Source organism: Balaenoptera acutorostrata, chromosome 5 (assembly GCF_949987535.1).
Source record: "Balaenoptera acutorostrata chromosome 5, mBalAcu1.1, whole genome shotgun sequence".
In the NCBI taxonomy this organism is placed as follows: Eukaryota; Metazoa; Chordata; class Mammalia; order Artiodactyla; family Balaenopteridae; genus Balaenoptera; species Balaenoptera acutorostrata.
In genome coordinates this window covers 128,109,559-128,124,636 of record NC_080068.1, presented here as the reverse complement: position 1 = coordinate 128,124,636, position 15,078 = coordinate 128,109,559, and the positions used below count along the sequence as shown (strand labels likewise).

General features: G+C 39.2%; 1 pseudogene; it reads right to left on the bottom strand.

Annotated features, from left to right (window-relative positions):
* Positions 1–14,109: 14,109 nt before the first annotated feature.
* LOC103013026 (oxidoreductase HTATIP2-like) lies at positions 14,110–14,849 on the bottom strand (annotated as a pseudogene).
* Between the last annotated feature and the right edge of the window lie 229 nt (positions 14,850–15,078).

Here is a 15,078-nt window from a genome sequence, read left to right as displayed (position 1 = left end):
GACCTTCAAGATGGCAGAGGAGTAAGATGCGGAAATCACTTTCCTCCCCACAAATACATCAAAAATACATCTACATGTGGAACAACTCCTAAAGAACACCTACTGAACGCTGGCAGAAGACCTCAGACTTCCCAAACAGCAAGAAAATCCCCATGTACCTGGGTAGGGCAAAAGAAAAAAGGAAAAAGAGACAAAAGAATAGGGACAGGATCTGTACCTCTGGGAGGGAGCTGTGAAGGAGGAAAAGTTTCCACACACTTGGAAGCCCCTTCACTGGTGGAGATGGGGGTGGGCAGGGAGGAAGCTTCGGAGCCATGGAGGAGAGCGCAGCAACAGGGGTGCAGAGGGCAAAGCGGAGAGATTCCTGCACAGAGGATTAGTGCCAACCAGCACTCACCAGCCTGAGAGGCTTCTCTGCTCATCCACCAGGGCGGGCAGGGGCTGGGAGCAGAGGCTCGGGCTTTGGAGGTTGGATACCAGGGAGAGGACTGGGGTTGGCTGTGTGAACACAGCCTGAAGGGGGCTAGTGCGCCAAGGCTAGCCATCAGGGAGTCCAGGAAAAAGTCTGAAACTGCCTAAGAGGCAAGAGACCATTGTTTCGGGGTGCACGAGGAGAGAGGATTCAGAGCACCACCTAAACGGGTTCCAGAGATGCGAGCAAGCCGCGGCTGTCAGCACGGACACCAGAGACAGGCATGAAATGCTAAGGCTGCTGCTGCAGCCACCAAGAATCCTGTGTGCAAGCACAGGTCACTATCCACGCCTCCCCTCTCAGGAGCCTGTGAAGCTTGCCACTGCCAATGTCCCGTGATCCAGGGACAACTTCTCCGGGAGAACACATGGCATGCCTAGGGCTGTTGCAACATCACGCTGGCCTCTGATGCTACAGGTTAGCCCTGCATTCCGTACCCCAACCCGACCCGGCCTGAGTGAGCCAGAGCACCCCAATCAGCTGCTACTTTAACCCCGTCCTGTCTGGGTAGGGAACAGATGTCCTCAGGCGACCTACATACAGAGGTGGGGCCAATCCAAAGCTGAACCCCAGGAGCTGTGCGAACAAAGAAGAGAAAGGGAAATTTCTCCCAGCAGCCTCAGGAGGAGCAGATTAAATCTCCACACTAACCTTGATGTACCCTGCATCTGTGGAATACCTGAATAGACAATGAATCATGCCAAAACTGAGGTGGTGGACTTTGGGAGCAACTGTAGGCTTGGGGTTTGCTTTCTGCATCTAATTTGTTTCTGGTTTTATGTTTATTTTAGTTTAGTATTTAGAGTTTATTATCACTGATAGATTTGTTTATTGATTTGGTTGCTCTCTTTTTTTTTTAATATATATATATTTTCCTTTTTCTCTTTTTGTGAGTGTGTATGTGTATGCTTCTTCGTGTGATTTTGTCTGTATAGATTTGCTTTTACCATTTGTCCTAGGGTTCTGTCTGTCCATTTATTTATTTATTTATTTTTGTATAGTTTTTAGCATTTGTTACATTGGTGGATTTGTTTTTTGGTTTGTTTGTTCTCTTCTTTCTGTATTACTTTTCTATTTTTAATAATTTTTTTTAGTTTTTACTTTAATAACTTTTTATTTTATTTTATTTTACTCTTTCTTTCTTTTTTTTTCTCCCTTTTCTTCTGAGACGAGTGGCTGACAGGGTCTTGGTACTCCGGCCAGCTTTCAGGCCTGAGCCTCTGAGGTGGGAGAGCTGAGTTCAGGACATTGGTCCACCAGAGACTTCCCAGCCCCATGTATATCAAACAGCGAAAGACCTCACAGTGATCTCCATCTCAATGCTAAAACCCAGCTCCACTTAACAACCAGCAAGCAACAGTGCTGTATACCATATGACAAACAACTAGCAAGAGATGAACACAACCCTACCTAACAGAAGAGAGGCTGCCTAAAATCATAATAAGTTCACAGACAGCACAAAACACACCAGGAGACGTGGTCCTGCCCTCCAGGAAGACAAGATCCACTCTCATCCACCAGAACAAAGGGACAAGTCCCCTCGACCAGGAAGCCTACACAATCCACTGAACCAACCTTATCCACTGGAGGTGAACACGAAAAAACAATGGGAAATATGACCTGCAGCCACGAAAAAGAGACCCCAAACACAGTAAGTTAAGCAAAATGAGAAGACAGAGAAATACACAGCAGATGAAGGAGAAAGGTTAAAACCTACCAGACTGAACAAATGAAGAGAAAATAGGCAGCTTACCTGAAAAAGAATTCAGAGTAATGATAGTAAAGATGATACAAATCGTGGAAATAGAATGGAGAAAATGCAAGAAATGGTTAACAAGGACCTAGAAAAACTAAAGAGCAAACAAATAATGATGAAAAACACAATCAATGAAATTAAAAATTCTCTAGAAAGAATCACTAGCAGAAAAACTGCAGCACAAGAACGGATAGGTGACTTGGAAGATAAAATAGTGGGAATAACTACCTCAGAGCAGAATAAAGAAACAAGAATGAAAAGAATTGAGGACAGTCTCAGAGACTTCTGGGACAACATTAAACATGCCAACATTCAAATTATAGGGGTCCCAGAAGAAGAAGAGAAAAAGTAAAAAAGGGACTGAGAAAATATTAGAAGAGATTATAGTTGAAAACTTCCCTAAATGGGAAACAAAATAGTCAATCAAGTCCAGGAAGCGCAGAGAGTCCCATACAGGATAAATCCAAGGAGAAATGTGCCAAGATACACATTAATCAAACTATCAAATATTAAATACAAAGAAAAAATATTAAAAGCAAAAAGGGAAGAGCAACAAATAACATACAAAGGAATCCCCATAAGGTTAACAGCTGATCTTTCAGCAGAAACTCTGCAAGCCAGAAGTGAGTGGCAGGACATATTTAAAGTGATAAAAGTAATCTACAACCAAGATCACGCTTCCCAGCATGGATCTCATTCAGATTCGACAGAGAAATTAAAACTTTAACAGACAAGCAAAAGTTAAGAGAATTCAGCACCACCAAAACAGCTTTACAACAAATGCTAAAGGAAATTCTCTAGACAGTAAACACAAGAGAAGGAAAATATCTACAATAACAAACCCAAAACAATAAAGAAAATGGTAATAGGAACATACATATTGATAACTACCTTAAATGTAAATGGATTAAATGCTCCAACCAAAAGACATAGACTGGCTGAATGGATACAAAAAGAAGATCCATATATATGCTGTCTACAACAGACACACTTCAGACCTAGGGACACATACAGACTGAAAGTGAGGGGATGGAAAAAGATACTCCATGCAAATGAAAATCAAAAGAAAGCTGGTGTAGCAAGTCTCATATCAGACAAAATAAACTTTAAAATAAAGACTAGTACAAGAGACAAAGAAGGACACTACATAATGGTCCATGGATCAATCAAAGAAGAAGATATAACAACTGTAAATATTTATGCACCCAATACAGGAGCACCTCAATACATAAGGCAAAGGCTAACAACCATAAAAGGGTAAATTGACAGTAACACAATAATAGTAGGGGACATTAACACCCCATTTTCACCAATGGACGGATCATCCAAAATAAAAATAAATAAGGAAACATAAGTTTTAAATAATACATTAAACAAGATGGACTTAATTAATATTTATAAGACATTCCATCCAAAAACAAGAGAATATGCTTTCTTCTCAAGTGCTCATGGAACATTCTCCGGGATAGATCATATCTTGGGTCACAAGTCAAGCCTGGGTCAATTTAAGAAAATTGAAGTTATATCCAATATCTTTTCTGACCACAATGCTATGAGACTAGATATCAATTACAGGAAAATATCTGTAAAAAGTACCATCAAATGGAGACTAAACAATACACTACTTAGTAACCAAGAGATCACTGAAGAAATCAAAGAGGAAATCAAAAAATACCTAGAAACAAATGACAATGAAAACACAATGATGCAAAACCTATGGGACGCAGCAAAAGCAGTTCTAAGAGGGAAGTTTATAGCAATACAATCTTACCTCAAGAAACAAGAAACATCTCAAATAAACAACCTAACCTTACACCTAAAGCAATTAGAGAAAGAAGAACAAAAAAAAACCCCCAAAGTTAGCAGAAGGAAAGAAATCATAAAGATCAGATCAGAAATAAATGAAAATCAAATGAAGGAAACAATAGCAAAGATCAATAAAACTAAAAGCTGCTCCTTTGAGAAGGTAAAGGAAATTGATGAACCATTAGCCAGACTCATCAACAAAAAAAGGGAGAAGACTCAAATCAATAGAATTAGAAATGAAAAAGGAGAAGTAATAACTGACACTGCAGAAATACAAAGGATCATGAGAGATTACTACAAGCAATTATATGCCAATAAAATGGACAACCTGGAAGAAATGGACAAATTCTTAGAAAAGCACAACCTCTGAGACTGAAGCAGGAAGAAATAGAAAATATAAACAGACCAGTCACAAACACTGAAATTGAAACTGTGATTTAAAACCTTCCAACAAACAAAAGTGCAGAACCAGAAGGCTTCACAGGAGAATTCTATCAAACATTTAGAGAAGAGCTAACATCTATCCTTCTCAAACTCTTCCACAATATAGCAGACGGAGGAACACTCCCAAACTCAGTCTACGAGGCCACCATCACTCTGATACCAAAACCAGACAAAGATGTCACAAAAAAAGAAAACTCCAGGCCACTATCACTGGTGAACATAGATGCAAAAATCCTCAACAAAATACTAGCAAACAGAATCCAACAGCACATTAAAAGGATCATACAACATGATCAAGTGGGGTTTATCCCAGGAATGCAAGGATTCTTCAGTATATGCAAATCAGTCAATATGATACACCATATTAAAAAACTGAAGGAGAAAAAACATACAATCATCTCAATAGATGCAGTAAAAGCTTTTGACAAAATTTAATACCCATTTATGATAAAAACCCTCCAGAAAGCAGGCATAGAGGGAACTTACCTCAACATAATAAAGGCCATATATGACAAACCCACAGCCAACATTGTTCTCAATGGTGAAAAATTGAAACCATTTCCACTAAGATAAGGAGCAGGACAAGGTTGCCCACCCTCACCACTATTATTCAACACAGTTTTGGAAGTTTTAGCCACAGCAATGACAGAAGAACAATAAAAGGAATCCAAATCAGAAAAGAAGAAGGAAAGCTGTCACTGTTTGCAAATGACATAACACTATTCGTAGAGAGTCCTAAAGATGCTACCAAAAAACTACTAGAGCTAATCAATGAATTTGGTAAAGTAGTAGGATACAAAATTAATGCACACAAATCTCTTGCCTTCCTATGTACTGATGATGAAAAATCTGAAAGAGAAGTTAAGGAAACACTCCCATTTACCATTGCAACAAAAAGGATAAAATACCTAGGAATAAACCTACCTAAGTAGACAAAAGACCTATATGCAGAAAACTATGAAACTGATGAAAGAAATTAAAGATGATACAAAAAAATGGAGAAATATACCATGTTCTTGGATTGGAAGAATCAACATTGTGAAAATGACTCTACTACCCAAAGCCATCTACAGATTCAATGCAATCCCTATCAAACTATAAATGGCATTTTTCACAGAAGTAGAACAAAAATTTTCACAATTTGTATGGAAACACAAAAGACCCCGAATAACCAAAGCAATCTTGAGAAAGAAAAACAGAGCCTGAGGAATCAAGCGCCCTGACTTCAGACTATATTACAAAGCTACAGCAATCAAGACAGTATGGCACTGGCACAAAAACAGAAATATAGATCAATGGAACAGGCTAGAAAGCCCAGAGATAAACCCATACACATATGGTCATCTTATCTTTGATAAAGGAGGCAAGAATATACAATGGAGAAAAGACAGCCTCTTCAAGAAGTGGTGCTGGGAAAACTGGACAGCTACATGTAAAAGAATGAAATTAGAACACTCCCTAACACCATACACAAAAATAAACTCAAAATGGATTAAAGACCTAAATGTAAGGCCAGACAGTGTAAAACTCTTAGAGGAAAACATAGGCAGCACACTCTATGACATAAATCACAGCGAGATCCTTTTTGACCCACCTCCTAGAGAAATGGAAATAAAAACAAAAATAAACAAATGGGAACTAATGAAAGTTAAAAGCTATTGCACAGCAAAGGAAAGTATAAACAAGATGAAAAGACAACCCTCAGAATGGGAGAAAATATTTGCAAACGAAGCAACTGACAAAGGATTTATCTCCAAAATATACAAGCAGCCCATGTAGCTCAATATCAAAAAACAAACAACCCAATCGAAAAAAGGGAAGAAGACCTAAATAGATATTTCTCCAAAGAAGATATACAGATTGTCAACAAACACATGAAAGAATGCTCAACATCATTAATCATTAGAGAAATGCAAATCAAAACTACCATGAGGTATCACCTCACACCAGTTAGAAAGGCCATCATCAAAAAGTCTAGAAACAATTAATGCTGGAGAGGGTGTGGAGAAAAGGGAACCCTCTTGCACTGTTGGTGGGACTGTAAATTGATACAGCCATTATGGAAAACAGTATGGAAGTTCCTTAAAAAAACTAAAAATAGAGCTACTATACAACCCAGCAATCCCACTGCTGGGCATATACCCTGAGAAAACCATAATTCAAAAAGAATCATGTAACACAATGTTCATTGCAGCACAATTTACAATAGCCAGGACATGGGAGCAACCTAAGTGTCCATTGACAGATGAATGGATAAAGAAGATGTGGTACATATATACAATGGAATATTACTCAGCCATAAAAAGAAACGAAATTGGGTTATTTTCAGTGAGGTGGATGAACCTAGAGACTGTCATACAGAGTGAAGTAAGTCAGAAAGAGAAAAACAAATACCGTATGCTAACACATATATATATGGAATCTAAAAAAAAAAAAAAAGGTTCTGTAGAAGCTAGGGACAGGACAGGAATAAAGACGCACAGGTAGAGAATGGACTTGAGGGCATGGGGAGGGGGAAGGGTAAACTGGGACAAAGTGACAGTAGCATGGACATATATACACAACCAAATGTGAAATAGATAGCTAGTGGGAAGCAGCTGCATAACACAGGGAGATTTGCTTGGTGTTTTGTGTCCACCTAGTAGGGTGGGATATTGAGGGTGGGAGGGAGACACAAGAGGGAGGGGATATGGTGATATATGTATACATATAGCTGATTCACTTTGTTATACAGTAGAAACTAACACACCATTGTAAAGCAATTACATTCCAACAAAGATGTTAAAAAAATAAAAAGAATCTGTTTGAGAACTTGTCTTTCTGGGTAAAAATCTCATTTTTAATTTACAAGATATATGACCTTGGACAGTTACTTACTCTCCCTTTTCCCTAATTTTCCTATTTACAAAATCTGGATAATAAGTATAACTTTATCTTATGACTACTGTGGAGAATATATATGTTGGTATTTGCAAGGAGATAAAATAATTCATTGCATATAGTAAATACACAATACATATTAGATATTAATATATATTAAAATACAGATGGGATATACAGATGTATACTTTTTAAGATATTCAAGTCTTTTAGTTTCCTCAGTTTGCTCTGCAAGATTTCAGAGCATGTTTCAGTGTATGTGTATGTAACTCTGTGTGTCTATTAATAGATTTATTGCTAAATGTGAAACAGAATTATTTTTCTGCTGTATCCAAATTGGCAAAGGGCTCAAAGTTGAAGACAATGCGTGTTAAGTGAAGAGAGGCTCTAAATTTAACGTTCTCAGAGTTGCCCAGCGTATCTGCCCTCATGGTTTGCACAGCCTCAGGCAAATATATTTTAGGAGGCTTCTCTTTCTATAAACAATTTGATTAAAAATGTATCACGGGCTTCCCTGGTGGCGCAGTGGTTGAGAGTCTGCCTGCTAATGCGGGGGACACGGGTTCGAGCCCTGGCCTGGGAAGATCCCACATGCCGCAGAGCGGCTGGGCCCGTGAGCCACAACTGCTGAGCCTGCGCGTCTGGAGCCTGTGCTCCGCAACGAGAGAGGCCGCGACGGTGAGAGGCCCGCGCATCGCGATGAAGAGTGGCCCCCGCTTGCCACAACTGGAGAAAGCCCTCGCACAGAAACGAAGACCCAACACAGCCAAAATCAATCAATCAATCAATCAATCAAACATACGCATCTGATTCAAGATCCTCATTTAAAAAAAAAAAAAAAAAATACCACTGCAAAAAAAAAAAAAAAAAAATGTATCACAAGATATATGATCCCTTGTGAGATATACTGATTTATCAATGATGAATTAATTAATGGCAATCAGTGGTACTTGCATATTTTATGGCCAATGAGTGCATGGTAAGAGTTTTCTAGTGTCCAGGCACCATTTCTTCCTACTCAGTTCTAGGAACCATCTTTGTATTCTTCATTGTCAAATGTATCGTTAGTGCCTAATGTTATATTTCCTATCATGAGGAGCAAGGCTATTATTATTCCCAATGCCGCGCTCTTAGGAAACCATTTGTGTAAAACAATTCGGATCTTCTTGCTTCTTCAGCTCCTTAGTAATTTTTATTTATTTTTTAAAAATGCTGTTTACCTCATTACTCATGATACTGCATCATCCTTCAAACAGCCAATGACTATCAGCTTCCAATGGCTCTATAATGGTTGTTATTGTGCTTTGTTGATGATACCCACAAATGTTAAGTCTTACCCAGATGTGCAGGAAGACACGAATCATAATTTTCTTTCTAGTCATGTTAAATTTACCATTTGGAGTATTATAGGCTAAATACAGTATGATATTCATTTTCTAATGATGATTTCTCTTGAACTATTTAAGTTATAGTCACTATATTCTTAAAATGTGATTTCTTTCCATGTAAACTGCAAACCTGCCTTCTACACAGGGCTGTCAGTGGGGTAGACAGTCAAGGGTCCATGGGCAGAAGTTCCATTTATACAAGGAAATTTCCACTTCTAGTTTTCATAACAAGATTTATCAGTTGAAGCATGAGGGGGTACCAGTGAGAAGTGTCTATTGATGTTGAAGAGCAACAAACTTGAAAAACCTCATAGGAGATTGCCAATGCCATCCTTGAAGGACTGTCTGAGCTGGTGGAGTGACTGCCCTGGGTGCCAGTGCCTGGGGATGCACAAGATGAAGAACACATGTTACTACCCCAACTGCCCTTGGGTGCTGTAGAACATGGGTGGCACCATGGGTGGCACCATGGTTAGAGCACTGGCAGCTGAGAGCTAATGCCCAGGCTTTACATGGCTCAAGCCCAAAGGTAATCAGACCACTGGTAACTCAGAGTCTTAAAATTTTCCTGTGTCTGATGTGACTGAGACTCACTCAAGATCAGCATGTCAGTACCATCCTGATCCTGGTAGCACCATCTAATGCAATCCTATGAGAGAAATACTACCTTAGTCAGTAGGTGTGCCCACTTACCATGCTGTGCTCTTGGACTAGAAACCATCCAGGACCCTGGGGTAATCCTCTGAACTTGAGTCTCAGAGCTCTTGGGGCATCTGGTAGATCCCATGCTTGGGATAAAGAGATGGAGAGTTCCCCGCAAGGAGAGAAACAAAGACATGGGCTCAGGGCACCCTGCCTGGATAGCACTGCCAGCCCAAGCTGATCCCAATCACCAGGGAGAACACAGAAAATGTTGAAATAGGTGCTTCTAGAGACCAGAATTCACACAAGGCAAGATCCAGGCTTGGAGTGCCCTGCCCAGATGGCATGGGAAGGCACCACAAAGTGCAGCTCCTCCTTGCCCATCCCCACCCCCCCAATCAGGCCTGGGAAGGAGTGCTGCCTACCTTTTACCTACAGGGTAGAGATTTACTGAGAAAGAATTCATTGACAAAATTTAAGGAAAAGAAAACACACAAGGAAAGCAAAGTTCTTCTTCCCCCTCAAGCCAAGTGAGGGTAGCTCTAAGAGAACCCCTTAGAAAAAAATGGGAGATGTATGCAAGATGAGGAGCCTGAAATCTCACACCTCAGTGAGCTCTTCAGGTGATTCTAATCCATGCTAAAGCCTGAGAACCACTAAGGAAAGGATTGTTGCGACTCACAGTTTCAAATACTTTGGTTCCCTAAGGTCATAATTCAGAGGAAGAGTTGTTGTTTTAGACTACCTTTTCCTGATGTCAGTAAACATTTGAATCATTTAAATCCCCTTTCTCTGATTTCATGCTTTCATGCTTTACCAAGACAACTTCTGATTTCATTTGGCTTCTATATCACTTAAAAGGCTACAAACTGCATTTAATGAAAATTTCCAATTCAAACAGAATTAACAACAAAAAAGGTATCATCAAATAAATGAATGAATGATTGAATGATAGAATGGGGTAGCTTTCAGAGTTGGTTAACTGGGTGGCTCAATAACACCATCAAGGGCCATATTTCCTTTTTTATTCTCACCTTTGTTCTTATGTTTCCAAAATGGTTGCAGCATCCCAGGCATCACTCATAACTACAGAAGCATCCCTGTGCATATATTTTAAAGAAGTTTCACAGCTGAATTCCAGAATTGTATCAGAGACCTAAGCCTAACACAATCACTGTCAAGGATATCTGAACCACTACAATTGGGTTAAAACAATTAGGAATCATTCTCTGAGCTGTGTTGGGAAGAGGGTGGCAAGTGTGAAGCAATTTGATGTAACCCAGTTTCTTGCAATAAATCTCTTAGTATCCATCTCCTACTGGTTCTATGTCTCTGGTTGAAACCTGACTAGTATGCTTTATATCACAGATATTCACTAAATTAAATTTTATTAATTGTACATTACATTATAAATATCTTCCCTGGTAACTCCTACCTCACTTCATGATCTCATTAAAATATACATAGAATAATATAAATGTTTCAGACATTACAGGAAACTTCTAAAAATCTTATATGTTCTGGTATAAGGTTATAAGTAATAATCCTAGTTACTACTTTAAAATGTATATCTCAGAAATAAAAAAATAAATTAAAAAAAAAAAAAAAAATATATATATATATATACATAGAAAATCCATTTCATATCAGGGTATATCGTGCTGTGATACTAATTTGATATACTATGAATTAAAAAGTGATTATAATAGTTAATATGTAACTATAAAATGGGTCTTTCACCAAAAGCAAATATCCTAGGCAGGTTCCTTTCTAGCTATACATTCATTCATTCATATGTGAAAAACACTGGGTATTAGTAGACCTCAAAACATACATGACAACTAAATATGAATATCACTTTGCTTCAATTAGAAAAAGGCAAATTGGTTTGCTGATATTTGATTTAAATGATTTCTGTTCTCTTTCTGGTACTGAGATAAAATATTTTGCACATAGCTGATATGTAATAAACATCTGCTTATTATTAGAAAATTACATATTTATTTTGCATTCTATTTTGCAGAAATTCACTGATGGCAGTCAAAAAAGCTATTTTTTAGAGAAATCATTGATCAGTTTTCATTATTTTTGGATATTAACAAAGAGCAACTATTTACACTACTACTTAATGTGTAATATTATATCTATTAAAGGACACTAACAATTTTTGTAAATTTTTTATAAAGTAAATTAACTTGATAACCCATTGCAGTATACACGAATGCATTTTTCACAGAACTAGAATAAATAATTATAAATTTGTATGAAAACAACAAAGACCCAGAATAGCCAAAACAATCTTGAGAAAGCAGAACAAAGCTGGAGGTGTCACACTCCCTGATTTCAAGCTATACTACAAAGCTACAGTAATCAAAACAGTACAGTTCTAGCACTAAAAAAGACACATAGATTAATGAAACAGAATAAAGAGCCCCCAAATGAATCCACATTTATATGTTCAATTAACCTACAACAAAGAAGAAAAGAATATACAATAAAAAGACAGCTTCTTCAATAAATGGTGTTGGGAAAACTGGACAGCTACATGCAAATAAAACTGGACTACTTTCTCACAGCATATACAAAAAATAAACTCAAAATGGATTAAAAACTTAAAGGTAAGATCTGAAACCATAAAACTCCTAGAAGAAAACCTAGGTAGTACAATCTTTGACATCGGTCTTAGCAATACTCTTTCAGATCTGTCACCTCAGGTAAAGGAAGCAAAAGGAAAAATAAACAAATGGGACTACATCAAACAAAAAACTTTTGCACAGCAAAGGGAACTACTGACAAAACAAAAAGGCGGATAACTGAATGGAAGAAAATATTTACAAAGGATATATATATTTATAAGGGGTTAATATGCAAAGAACTCATATGACTCAACATCAAAACAATATGCAACCTGCTCAAAAAATGGGCAGAGGACCTAAACAGACATTTTTCAAAGATGACATACAGATGGCCAAGAGACACAAAAAAAATGCTCAACATCACTAATCATCAGAGAAATGTAAATGAAAACCACAATGAGATACCACCTCACACCTGTCAGAATGACTATCATCAAAAAGGCAACAAATAACAAGTGCTGGTGAGGATGTGCAGAAAAGGGAACCCTTGTGCACTGTTGGCAGGAAGGTAAATTGGTATAGCCACAATGGAAAACATTATGAAGTTTCTCAAAAAATTAAAAATAGAACCCACCATATGATATAACAATTTCACTTCTGGGTATTTACCAGAAGAAAACAAAAACACTAATTTGAAAAGATACACGCACCCCAATGTTTATTGTAGCATTATTTACAATAGCCAAGATATGGAAGCAACCTCAGTAAATAAAGAAAAGTATATATTATATTACATATATATCTGTAATTGCTCAGCCTTTAAAAAAGTGAAATCATGCCATTTTTTGTTTGTCCACTGAAGCTTGCAATTTTTTACATTGCTTCCCCCAGCACACAAGTTAAGACAAATTTCACTATTATCCTTTGTTTCATGATGGAAATTAACAGTGTGCTCCTCTTGACCTTGACCCTTCCATCTGCCTCTTCCTTTCCTTTTCCATAGTTTTTAAAGTGAAGCACTTTGAAATATACATTTACTGGCTATGTGAACATTTTGTGGTTAATCATTAGAGGGATACTAGACCAATGGAGAAACCCAAACATTTCTATTTTATTCATCCACGGCATGTACTGATCCAGCAACAATTAACTGTAACTTCCTGGAAATATACAGATACTGGATGCTCTTGCAGAGTAGTTAAAAACAGAAGCTATGGATTCAGGCTCACTTGGGTTAGAATCCTGGCTTTGCCATTTCCTAGCTTCAGGCTTCAGCTTTAAGCCCTTGGGCAAGGTACTTAACCACAGTGAGCCTCGGTTTCCCCACCTAAGATATGGGGATGATAGTACTGCCTGTAAGAATAATAAAGATTGTCTGGAGGGTTGAAGGACAGTATGTGTAAAGGCTGGCAATTAGCAAGTACTTGATATGTATTAGCTGCTATTCTATCATCCCATTGGCCAAAATACTGCATATTACCACCGTTACTTGGGCATTTTCTAACAATCTAAGGGCACCCACGACTTGTACATTTATTTTAATTCTTCTATTTAATTCTCCCATGAATTATATAAGCTCAGTTATATAATAACTTTTATTATATATTCTAAAGAAGTAGTAAAGCACAATGTTCACTTACACAATTAACATGCAGTCAGCACTGGGTAACTCAGAGACACAAATGTCAACAATTTTTGTTCAGAACTCATCTGCATGATACATAAAGTTTGCACTGCTGCTGTGACTCTGCAGACAAGCTTTCAAAGCTGACCTCCCCAGCAGTGGCATCAGAACCATAAGAGAAGCTTAAATAAAACAACAGATTTCTGTGCCCATACCCCCCAAATTCTGATTCAGAAAGTTTGAGGTAGGGTCTATGAATCTCTCATTTCTGTGCCAAACACGAGACACCAGACCACCAGGGAGCTGCTGGATCCCTATTTTTGAAAGGCTCCCAGGGTGATGTCTATGTATGTAGAATCAGGCTCTAAAATGCTGATGCAGAGCACGATCATTTTTTGATTGGATCTGGGCGACTGAGAATAGTGAAACCACAGTTAAAGCACAAGTTTTTTTTAGACCCTGAAATTACCGTTAGGTGATAGGTGTTGAGTCTGACACTGGAAATCATTTCTCCAGCGTGGTCACGGCTTGAGAGAGCCATCAGCTTTCCCCAGGTCGTGGATGGCCTTGTTATCCAGCAGTTCCTTCTTGTCACTTGGTCTCACTGCGTTGTTCAGCATTGCTCTAACCACAGTCATCACTGGCACAGAACGGCCGCTGGATCAAGATTCTGGTAAGGAGCCAAAGAACTTCCTAACCAACCATTGACCTGGGCGAGATTCTTGCCTATCACATAATAGAACTCCGGGCCTAAATATGGAGTAACGATCAAATGTTAACCCTTCAACCCTAGCTTCCACTTCTCCCTTGACTTGCAGATATAAAAAATTGCTAGACTTATCAGCTCCCTCAGAGGACAGCAAGTTGAAATGTTTGCACCCTCCAGCTTTTGCCAGCTCTGAGGCCTTCAGGACGTAATCTCAATCAACACGAACAAATACCTCCGCCCCAGCTTTTTGTCTGGTGGTACCCAGGCAACAGAATCCAACATCATGACCTTGAAAGGCAGAAGCGTAGTCATCCAATTTCTCAAAGTCCACCACTTCTTGATTCACGTTTTTAGAAACTTTCTCGTCGAAGGTGAGCTTCCTGCGGCCACTCAGCGTGACTTTAGAAAACAGGCCCTGCTCCAGGATTTCTTTCAAGAGCATTCTGTCGGTTTCCCCGCCGGCACCCAAAATAAAGACGGATTTATTCTGCATCCTGAAGTCTTCCAAAGCCTCGGCAGCGCTTCTGTCTCCGCCATGCTGGAGCCGGCCCCCGGCCCCGCGTCCTCAGGCTGCAGCGGAAGCAGCGCGCCGCGGCCACCAGCGCGCCACCGGCGCCGCCACCGCCGCCGCCACGCTCAGGGCTGCGGGCCGGGACATCCGGCCGTCCCTCCAGCCCAGCGCTTTCCTCCCCTCGCCGGCCTCTGTGAGGCCCCTCCCCTATCCGCGCCTACCCGACTTCGTCAATCTTGGCATTTTTGACAACTCAGATGGATCTAGAGG